Consider the following 12,389-nt stretch of genomic DNA (forward strand, 5'->3'; position numbering starts at 1 on the left):
GCCTCCCTTTGCTTACCTCTATTTACCTGTGAAGATAGTTTTTTAAATGGATGCAGAGAAAAGCTTGAAAGGTGCTGCTAATAAATAAAGGGATTTCCCTTGATTGTCAATCAGAAGAACATTAAGTGCATTTAAAAAGGAGGGTTTATAAAGAAAGCGAGAAACTGTCTACATCACTTTATGGCCACAAGAGTTATCGATTCATATGAAGCTTTAGCTCTTCCTGTGCATTTGGAGACTGCACTCTTTCATTAGGCTGTAATACTGAAATACAGGTGGAAGTCCTCTTTTGTTACAGTATTGCTTTCACAACACTTAATGTCCTTTAACGTACTACATAATGGCTCAGTTTTAAATTTTGGGTCTGAATGTATGGAGTGTGATCTCCGTCTGAGGTTCACTGCAGCCCAAGGGGTTGAATCAGATGGAGGAAAATCTAAAACGTTTAAAATATTAAGTCACCATCCGTCTACGTGAAGTGCGTCTTGGACGCTTATGCAACTATTTTATTTCAATGCCGAATGGCATGTTGCTCTGTCTTAAATCTCTGCAAGAAAAAAAATCAATTAGCATTGTAGCGCTGGTAATTTTGCACTATATTCTGCAGCAAGGGGAATGACAGAGAAAGAGCAATTTAGGCTTATAGCTACATCAACCGCGGTACAGTTGATTAAAAATTTAACAGTTCCTCTGATGAATGTCCTAGCTCAGATTTGGAAAACACTGACAGATTTAATTTTCCACTGACTAAATAATCATTTTATAAGCCATGTATAATTCATGTAATGGCAATGTTATGGGCTTGTTAAAAATGACTGCTACTAAACAGTTAACACTCTCTAGCAAGCAGAGACTTGTAAAAGATCATTTTTGGAATTAGTTGGCACCCATTACCTGAGAGTGGGTTTTTGCCTTCTGAATTTTTAAAATGAAATGAGTTCAACCTATTAGTAAGAGTAACACCCTATCCCACCTCCAAGCCAAAAACACAAAAATGTGTGTTGGAGACAGAACAGCATCTGTTTCATTCTAATCCTGCTTATCAGCCACATTACACTGCTGTTCCAAGTTCAATTTCCTACCAGAAAAAATGACAATAGCGGTGTCTACTAAACAGGGTTATTGGAGGAAGTATGTGAGGTGTTGCTTTAAAAATATACTTTCATGGCATTTTTAAAGAAACAGAAAAAACACCCCTCTAGTTCTTAGAAAACCTCAAAAGATACTGAATAGCCAAAGGGATTTTGAGCAAGAACAAAGAGAGGGGCAGCAAAATTCCTGATTTTAAAATGTATTAAAAATCACAGCAATCCAGAGAATTCAATACTGGCATAAAGACAGACACACAAACCAACGGAACACAGCAGAGCCTAGAAATAAACCCACACATACCAGGTCAACTGATCTTCAACAGGCATCAAGCATACACAATCAGTATATGTGTGAGACTTTAAGGGAGCTACTTTTTTACCTTAATGCTTAAAACTTCTGTTCTCTACCTGGAAAAGAAATTGTGGGTTCTAGCTGGATGCATAAAACCTATACAACCAGACAATTCAAGTTCATGCTAAAAAGTCAGTTAGCTTAGGGTTCTCCTATTCCTCTTCTGTTCCCTGCAGGATAAAGAGAAAGACACTTAAGCAACCCATGCCATGTCAGATAATGAAACTGAATTGCCCACTTGGAATTTTCATCATCATCTCATCTTTTGGGTATCACGCAGCTATATGACTTATTTCTTTATCTTTTCTTATTTGCTTCCTTTATATTTATTTGTTTCTTTCTTCATTGTTGTTGTTTTGTTCTGATGATCACATGAGAGTTCGAGACACAGAGTTAAGTAACACATGAGCTTCAAGGAGCACCCAGTCAAGTGAGGGAAACAGTTTTGAACACTCACAATTCAATGTGGTAAGTGCTGAGGGAGCTCAGAGAAGGAAGTGATTCCCTCTCTCTTTTACATTCAAGGAAGGCTCCCCAGAAGAAGGGCCCTTTAGTTGGGCATTACAGGATGCATAGGGTTGTGCATGTACTAGGAAGGGAGGTGGAGTGGCGCCTTGTGCAAGGAGAGCCATGTGCAGAGGCAATGAAAAGTGTCACGCATGAATGAATGTTTGTTGAAACTGTCCACATTATCACACATTGAGGGAGCACTACCGACTATCAGGAACTTTTCCAGAGGGTCAAAAGGATCAGCTCAGACCCGATCCCTGCCCTGGAGTTCAAGGTTGAAACAGAAAGCAAGTCACATGTGCACATGTAGGGCAGAATCAAAAGTACAATTCCAGAAGTGTGAACGAGTTGCCATGGAAACACAAAGACACTGAGTGACTACATCTGCCTGGAGAAGGGAGGGAAAGTTGTTCGGAGAATGGCCCAGGAGCTCTGAAGGGCTCATCGGGAAGGGAAGAAGGGGTGGTGACATTCCAAGCCAGATGGCGTATCATGCAGCATCAAGCTTGGTGTTGGGGCAGTCCACAACTTTAAAAGCCACAAAGGATTGTTAGAAAATTATTGAGCATTCCATGGTGACAACAGAGCATTAAACAAAGGACAGAGTTCTTCTAAGTGTGGAGACCTCTGTGACCATACAGGCCACACACCCACGAAGTCACCCTGCCTGTGGAGTAACGTGCATGAAACGTACCCCCCAGTTTCATCTCCTCGGGGCCCCTCGTCCAAATCCACCCTAAAATCATTAAAAGTGACTACTAGGTCGTTCCTTTTCTGCATAATGAAACTCTGATATTGGAAAAACTTCAAACAAACGACTCTTTATTGCTACAAAATCAGTCTAGGTAAACTCCATTGAAACTCGCTGCAATAAACAATAGAAATGCGAAAGGAAATGAGAGCAACCACAGAGAATTCAAAAGCTACCGAGAGGGTAAAATCCCAACCAGAGTAACTGCTGTCACGCTGAGCAATTGTCTAAGTTCAGAGGAGCTGAATGATGCCTGCCTGAGTCTCCCAGAACTCACTCAGGGTAATTGAAAAACACTTTAGGCTTTCCTGAAATCATTGCAGTTTTTTTCCCCAAAACATGGCTTGAAAGCAGAATGCGGAATAAACAGAAATACCATGAAAAATTGTCCAGGGATTAGAAACATAAAACCTTTTATGTTTCAGAAATAAAGGCCATAAAAACAAAATATCTATATCTAACTGTTCCCGTGAATGGCAATGAGGTATTTTTAGAAGAGAAAAGCTGATATGGTATATATGCATTGCCTTGTTTAGATCAGGCTAGATTGCAATGGAATGACTAACCAACTTCAGGTTTTATGATTAAACAAAACTTCATCTTATTTATGTGCATTCTTATTGTTCTGCAGAATTTCTGCTTCTTATCATTGAATATGGATTAAGCACTTGTCTCATTAAGATTAAGGAAAGCCAGGTCATTTATTTAAAGGATGTTTATCAATTAAAATATTGTAGGTATCAGAAGCGGTTTCAGTCTTCTCATTCCACTGCCTAGGAGACAGCTCATTGGCCAAGCCACAGGATGTCTGAGCAGGCCTCAGTTTCTCCTTGGTCTTGTGCAGTGCTCCACCTCCATGTCCCAGGTTCCTCTCCGCATGTCTACAGGTGGGGCCCACCTGTACAGCCCTGGGCCTGCCCCAACTCTTATGCACTTCCTCAAGAACAAAGCAGCAGCCTGCGCCTTCCATTCAAGGGTGCTTAGAATATGAAGTAGGAGTTGACACGGTGATAGTTATGTTATTATAATATTGATTAATAATAACCACAGTTCACTGAACCTTCACAGGTGTCTGCTTCAAGGTTTGGCATTTCGTGGATTACCCATTTTCCATCTCATTCACATACCACAACAACCCCAGAAGATAGGTACTATAATTGGCCCAGTTTTTAAATATGTAAACTAACGTCCAGACAGCCCCTTTCCCAGGGCCCCAAGGGCACTCAGCTGGTTTGTGTCTGAACCAGGACCGAGGCATAGCCAGTGAAACCACAGACTTGTGTTATCAGCCTTTGGTCTTCCCTGACTTTGGTCAGTGTTGTACCACTGTTAAACTGGTTGGTCTTTAAAGTTTTAAAAAAATCAGTCATCTGTTTATTCAAATTACATTTGTTTAAAACATTAAATATTAATTTATTAAAATATAAAGTCTTTATCCACAGCCCCCCTCAGATCATCTTGCACAGAGTCTGATTCATTTGACAAATATTCATTAGGATTTGCTAGTGTGCCAGATGTGGCTCGTCACAGAGAAATTACGAAGGCAGTGGAACTGGAGAAGACATGGCTAAGAACAGAAGATTCCACTGGCATTCCACAAGGAGCTCACGGAGACAGTCATTTTGAGAGAGCAACTTGGGGTCAAGGTGCAGACAGGTTTGAGGGGGTCTGTGGAAGTGCAGTCCCCATTTGTGTTATGAAAGGCTGTGCGGGGGCTTTCAGGACAGGGCATGGGAAATGCAGAGCAGGACTCAGCCCCCAGCTGGAAGGCAGTGCAGTCCTGTGCTCAGCTCACAGACATACGTAGAGATCTGGACTCCCTCCTAAGTGTCCCTTTCGGGCAGCTGCATGGGTAGCAGGGACCAGGATGGATCTCAGCTTCCCCCAAAACATCCAAAGGAAACAAGTGTTTGAAAAGGCTTAGAGTCTCCACTCAGACAGAAGAAAACTGAAACCCCTTCTACACCCTCCAATGATTCCACAACAGGCAGGAAACGCAGAAGTGAACATGAGTGACTGTGCAAGTGAACCCCATTAAAATAGAGGCTCCCAGAGGGCAGGGGATTCTGTCTACTGGATCTCAATGCTCGGAATGATCCGTGGTCCAGGAGATGCTCAATAACTATTTGTTGAAATAATAGATAAATTAGAGCATGTGCAAGCCTTTCTTTGGGACAGTAATCTGGAGAGGTAAATAAGAGATATGGGTAGAAAATTCACTAAGATATTGTAAAGTCTTAAAGTCATGCTAAAATGCCCAGGTTTTTCTTATAGACCCCAAAGAGAAAGATATCCAAATCCTAAGAGTGTGGTGTCCAATGTGGTTTTCTGCTGGTACAAGTAACCACATTTTCCAAGATTGTTCATAGCAGCACAATTTACAATAGCCAAGTGTTGGAAGCAACCTAGGTGCCTGTCAGTAAATGAATGGATCAAAAAACTATGGTACATTTACACAATGGAATTCTATGCAGCAGAAAGAAAGAAGGAGCTTCTACCCTTTACAAGAGCATGGATGGAACTGGAAAGCATTATGCTGAGTGAAATAAGCCAGGTGGTAAAAGACAAATACCATATGATCTCACCTTTAACAGGAACCTAAACAACAAAACAAACGAACAAGCAAAATATAACCAAAGACACTAAAATAGAGAACAGGCTAACAGTGACCAGAGAGGAAAGGGAAGGAAATTTCAGGGGGAAAGGGGAAGGGTTTACAGGAACAAGTGTAAAGGACACATGGACAAAAACTAGGGTAGGGGTGGAAATGGGAGGGAGGTGGGGCGGGTTGGGAGTGTGGGCTGGGACAGGGGTAAAAGACAGAAAACTGCACTTGAACAACAATTTTAAAATATTCACTATCAAGAAAGTACTCTAGAGAAAATTCTGAATGCGACTCTAAAATGCTCCCCTAGAATCAATCAGGAGTATTTGGTCATATAAAATGACTCTGAGAGATTAAGAGGATGACTCAAAGATCCCCTCAATGAAGCTAGGAGGCCTCTATGAAACATGAGAACAATGTTCCTCAACTGTATCAGTAGAAGCAATAATAGAGAAGCAATTATTTAGCTAAGATCTCTGGAGCGGGATGTAGAGGGAATCCTTTCAAAATGTATACATATATCAAATCATCACATTGTACACTTTAAATATCTTACGATTTTGTCAGTTATACCTCAATAAAACTGAAAAAAAAGATAGCTTTCATTCACCCCATCCCTCTGCCATAAAAATAACTAAACTTATTGGGGATTGCTAGTCCAAATGAATCATATCTATTATATAAATATTTTAAATTTTAAACTAAGACTTTGTAAAGTTTAAAAAATCCTAGTTTAAGTGTGAACTTTTTTTTATAACGACCCATGAAGTAGGTACTATGCATTAACTCAATGGGGATAATATCACGATGTCTTTTCAAAGCACAGAGCTGGTGAGTGATAGAGAGAAGGTTCATACCCAGGCAATCCAGGCTCTTCACTGCAGTGTTCTGTTGTCCTTCCAATGAAAGCTATGGAGGACGAACCATGGGGAAATTGCCCAGTAGGCATCGCTTACTAGCAGGGATTCATCCTCTCTTCTCTGCCATCTTTTGTCCATTTCAACCCTAATGCCCCCTACCCCTCTCAGGGCTTTGTCTAGAAACAGCTCCACCAGTCTGTGCTAATTACCAAATAGAGAGATACGCCACTTTTGAAGGTATACATTTATCTGGATCATGATTCCCCAAGTTTACTGCCAGATCTCAGCTGATGAGTAGGAAGAAAATTGATGTTTTTATTAGATTAATGCTTCTTCTCTGTTTTTCCTCTTCCTGTCCCAAACACTGCATCATTAAGATTAAAACAGCATGGGGGAAACTGACTAGGACATTGCAGTTTAACTCAGTCACCTGGGGCCAAGTCCATGTCCACCAGATCCCACCTTGACCACTCCCTTTTGTGTTCATCCATGATGGTTTCTCATTTAAACTTGATACTCATTTCTGTCCTGGTGCCTCCTGACTTGGGAAACATCCTAGCAGTATGGTTAAGTCTCTTGGTTTGTTGACTCATAAAATGGCTCTCCTTTCTGGCCATGATATCTGCTCCTGGCACCGGTTTAGTTGAAGAATTTGACATGTGGCTCTTGGTCTTTCCAGTAGCTGATATCTGGAGGCCTCCCTACCTGGCTCCCCTCATAAGTCAACCAGCTTTCCAATGTTATGAGCAATTAGCTGAGATCCTATCTGATGCCTTCTCTCCCTCTCTAAGCTTCTGTGATTCTATCTATCAAGGGACTTTAGAAAGGTGACCAATTTGTCACTTCCTTATCTGGATAATCAGAAGCATCAATGAGTCAATGACAAGGTCACAGAGATAGAAACTGAAAGAGCTAAATTTGAATCTTCACCTTTCTTACATCAAGTCCCTTAGATTTCATCATCTCAACTATGTAAATGATAATGAAACCTGATTTGCTAAGATTTTAAGGCTTCAGTAAGTTATTGTGCAAGAAAGTGTGTGTTTACTAGAAGCTACAAAAAAAAGTCAAATATTAACATTACGGTCAGCTTCATCCTGTGTGGATACCATTTTCTAAACACCATTTGAACTAAAAGATAGGAATAATTCAAATCAACACTCATTTTCTTGGTCACCTGCTTCTGTACCCTGTGCAGTGTTTGGTTCTGGGTCCAAGGTCAAAGGCAGTCTGGAGCACACTGCAGAGACGCTGAAAAACCTGCATTAAAATTTGGAACATAACGAACGATGCCTGAAGGTGGGTGAAAATTCTTGTGTCATTTACTAAAGCAAGTTATGCATGAGTCTCTCCAAGTAAAAGTCTTTTAATCTGTGTAAACAACTTAAAAAAAAAAAAGTTGTTCCCTCTGTGATGTCTGCTATCAGGGGTAGATATGGTTTATAGGGAGCCCTCTAGAGGTCAGTCGACGTTATTGCCTACATTTTCTAAGAGCCCTTAAGCCTTGCTTTAATACCTGATTTCCAGGTGTGGACTACTGAACCTTGGAGAATTCACCACTCAATATCAGCTTTTAAAGATAAACATTATTTTTATTAAAATTATAAAAATTTTAACTTATGAAATTTTTATTTATATTTTGAAAAAAATTCCAAGCAAAATTTACAGGAGAACGTGTATCTATCATCTGGTCCTTTTCTATATAACTTGCAGGTGTTTTCATTTCTTGCCCAATTAATGCTTCATTTTAACTCCCCCCTGGACTTAGGACAGGTATGTTTTTATGAACTTTAAAAGTCTGTGAGAATAGTATTCATTGGATGTTCGTTCATGTTCATGGTTGACTCATATATAAATTTCCTTCCACCTTTCAGGAAGAATCTTTAATTAACTATTTAGAGCTTACAGGATCTGAAGTCTTTTATGGGTCTTGTCAATATCTCATAAGTTTTAGTCCATGCTCCTGTTCACAGTTATTTTGCAACAGGGGAAATTTTTGTACAAGATGGTAAGCATTTTTAGTTCCCTTCTCCACCCTCCTATGTGGGTCGGTCATCAGGCAGTAGGTCCTGGACCATCTTCTGATGGTCTTACCTTGTTCTCTGAAGTATCTATTTGAAAACATCCATATGAGTCAACCTTAATTTTACTCTGTTTGAGATAAAATGTCCTAACATGGTAGAAAGTCAATGGATATCTGTTGACTGAGTTGACATAACCCTTATTTCCTAGCCACTCTCCCCACTGTGAATGTCAGAAGAGAGGAACAGGGCTTAGCGCTTCTCACATCCACAGGATGGATTTCCAGTGACAACCACAGATTTTTTTCTCATGGTCTTGGAACTTTTTAGAATTATGGATACATTAGGATAACGGATATTTGAACTAGAAATGATAGATTTAATATCTTTGCCAAATTCATTATAATTTTTAAATGTCACTTATCCCAGGGAAAGAGCAAGGATATTAAGAACCTGAGAACACAGAGCCAAAATAGTGAAGAAAGTAGCTACTGAAATGGAGTGAAATTGGTGGGAGTGGGGAAGCGAAGGAAGAACAGGTTTATCATTTTTACAGCTACCTCAAAAGAATAGCAAGATCAAAACTTGGTTTTGTCTTATTATATTTTTACAGCAGAATTTCTATCTCCTCCATTTCTTTCTATAGACCTTTTGGAGAGACATGTCCATTCCGGTAAGACTCGGTTTCCGTAAAAAGGAACTCGTACTACACAACAGTGTTCATCTTTGCCATGACTCCCACTGCTTCCAGGAGAACAGGAGTGAGTTATCATAATGGTGAACGCATGAGAAGAAATAGAGAAGGCTCTGCTCTGCCCTTTCCAGGGCATGCCTGCGGTTGCCCATCAGCTTAGCAATGGCTAAGCTGACAAGTCTGCAATTTTCAGAGGTAAAACATGAACAAGGTAATTTGTCTATAAACCTAAAGTCATGGTCCATGCCAGGCTTTCTCCAGCATCTCACTCTCCATGACCTTAAACTCAGGATGCAAGGAGGCATGTTATTTATTGTCACCTGAAATTCCAACAATTCCCTTCCTTGTCCTTTTGAATGGAGGTGGTTTTCAAAATTATACACAACAAGATAAAATGAGAAGAATAAATAAGAAGAATATAGTAGAAAAATATAATACAGCCAGCAGTTTATCTCTTTACTCATTCAAAATATGTTCACTGAGGCTTCTCAGTGCCAGCCTCTAGTCTAGGTGGGGATATTGAATGGTGAATAAGAGAGGCAGGACTCCTGCTTCAGGAATTTTACAGAGTGCACCAATGTCACACCACGGGGTTCAGCACAGTTTTCTAGAGGTAGGAAGCAAGTGTGCACTGATCTTAATAACAACCAAAAAAGATGCGAAGTCACCTTCAATTATGTGATGTACAGGAGTGTATGCTCCCCAAAGTGTTGCCTCTCATGTCAGGTTTCTAGAGAGAACACTTTTCACCCCCAGGTTACCACTGAAATGTAACATTGCAGTGAACATCTTCGTCAGGATACCTAATGTAGTAGAAATCTAACATGGATCTAAGTAAATCAGAGCCCTGGCCCAATATTTTAACCTGTCTGATGCAAGGAATCCAGGTGATCTCCTAAAAATGGATGAACTCAAGAGCTGGATCATCAGCAACGTGAGAAAAGTCAGCCAGAAACAAGGTTTCTGCCTTGTTGCACCTACGCCCATACTGTGTGCATGGGTTGAGTGTTGAACAACTCCAAGAAGTGTGTGCATTATTCCAGTAAGACACCGGATTTCAAAACAGGTTAATTGCAGTGGTTGAGGTAGAACATAGTTATTAATTTCAAGGTCTGAGCTCTTGAGTTTCACATGACATTTTCGAAGTATCTACCTGTCTCATGAACCTCTCACACTTAGAAAATTATATATCTGTACTCGAATCTGTGATAGCTTTGACAAAGTGGTCAGCAAACCTCAACAGAAAATAATAATTCGCCTTCTGGTTTGTTTTCAATGTTCATTAGAATGTATCTCTTGCTTCATTGTTTTTTTTTTTCTTTTCCAGTCAAGGCATGTGCTAATTTTAAAAGCAATTTCCATTTCTTTATTCCTCATTTATACACCTGGACACTCACAAAAAGGCACCAGTGGGTGAAAGGAAGTTATTTAACTTTTCAGAACACGTCAGGGGCTTAGAATTTCATCTCCCTGTGTCTAAGTTCTGGCTGTCATTAATGCTGAATCTGAATGATCACTTCTTACCTCCAACAATCTTCATCATTTGGAGTAATAAATTTTTCCTACTTGTGTAATTTAAATCTCACCAGGGGCCAGAGACGAAATGTGAGCAATGGCTTCTCCAACTTGCAAAGAGAAGAAGAATGATGTTTGGATTATATAAGATGCTATAGCTCACTCTGTTGGCACCATTGTAGGTAAAACAATAAAGCCATCTATAACATCCAGGTTGTTCTTCCACACTAGCATGACACATTTCCATGGCAACACAGTGGCTGAGATTCTGGGGTGGCCTCAGAATGGCCTGTGTTTTTAACTAGAAAGTGATATTAGAAAACCAAATAAATTTTGTCAAGTCTCTGACAAGGGAAACTGAAACTAAATTAGATAAAAAACAAAGATCTTTCCAAGATAAAAGCAAATAAAGACAAATGGAAGAAAAAATAAAGCAATTTCAGAGCTCAGAGGAAGTACTGCAACATTTGGGTAGCCCGAAGGCTCTCAACAGGTGGTAATATGTGCAAATTTAGATAGGACCAGTCACCATTATAACTTCTTCAGTAGTGATGGTCAGATACAATTGGCTGTTCAACCAAATCATAGCAATCTACCACAAATGAACTTTTTTTTTCACTGATCGCTCCTTTGATAAAAAATTTTCATGAAATTTTGATAAATAACAATGGAAAGTATTAAGCTCTTAGCTTTTTAAACCAATAAATTTTGTCACCGTCATACAAATTCTAAATGAACCTAATCAATTTTATTCTTTAAAAGAAGTGTGCTGCTGAAGGCTGAGTAGTAATAATTGACTAATTTTAATAGTCAATCATGATACAATTGTTGAAAGTGACAAATTTTGTGAGACATTATCTCCATGTTCATTCTAAGCCTGTATTATTGAAGGTGGCTCCAAGTCCTAGTTCCGGTCATTTCATCAAAGGGAATACATTCTCACAAAGCCCAATACACCCCACATTCCAGAATGTGTTCAGACAACAACAAATTGTTGGGTATTTCTGGAATTCTGTACACATCTCCCAAATTCCTGTGCTATGCCAACTTCTTGGCAGCCATATTTTGTTTTTGGTCCAATGCAATTTTCTGGAACTTCAACCTCAAAAATGAAGCAGACGCTAAATGAAGAGAGACATCCAAAGGGTTAGAGTCTAAAGGCTGGTAGTTGGAGTCTAAAGCTGACCCAAAAGCATAAGACATGATTCATGTCCATCAAACCTAGGAATTGTTTCTGAAACTGAGTTTTCATTTCCCCTGAGTAGCTTTACAATTTTCTGACAGCTGGGATTCCAATGACTTCAGGGCAGTTTAGCAATGGGATTTAGGTGCTTTCTCAAGTCCCCATCTGCTTCATCCACATGTCCAGTTTGCTTCTGAGTGCCTGTAGCTCCTCAAACAAATCAGAGTTGAAATATATATTCTCATTTCACAGCATCAAGTTAGCAAATTTGTATCTGTGTCATAGCGATGTAAAAATGAGATTGAAGATTTAAAGACTTGGATTGTGCAAAGTCATCGGATTCCCTAAACTCCCTAATCCAAAAATAAAGCAGGTTAATAAACCTCCTCCAATTCTTTTCCTAATTTAGTCATCCCTCTAAATTCAGTAAACAAAATTATTTTAAGTTTTTTCCCAAATAAATAGGTCCAAACATTCAGAAAATTCAGTCTTAATCATTTCCTCCACTAAAACCTGCAATGAACTGAACTTACAAAATTCAGAGCCCTAACCTCTCCTGTATTTGGGAATAAGAGAAACTGAGTTCATTAGTACATCTCTGGGACTCACAACCATTTCATAAATATTCTCTTTCACTGTACGTTCTCCCCTAATAATTGAACTCAGCTTGTATTGTTCAGACCAAAAGCTCTGATTCCTTATACAAAGGTAAGTTCACCTGTTCTTGATCAGAGGACACTCTGTATGTTTTGTAGCACCTTTGAGGTGAGTGGACTTGGCCTCCTGTTGACCATCCCTCCAGGTTGG

Source organism: Artibeus jamaicensis, unplaced genomic scaffold, assembly GCF_021234435.1.
Source record: "Artibeus jamaicensis isolate MK-2021 breed Jamaican fruit bat unplaced genomic scaffold, CSHL_Jam_final contig_76, whole genome shotgun sequence".
NCBI classification, from domain to species: domain Eukaryota; kingdom Metazoa; phylum Chordata; class Mammalia; order Chiroptera; family Phyllostomidae; genus Artibeus; species Artibeus jamaicensis.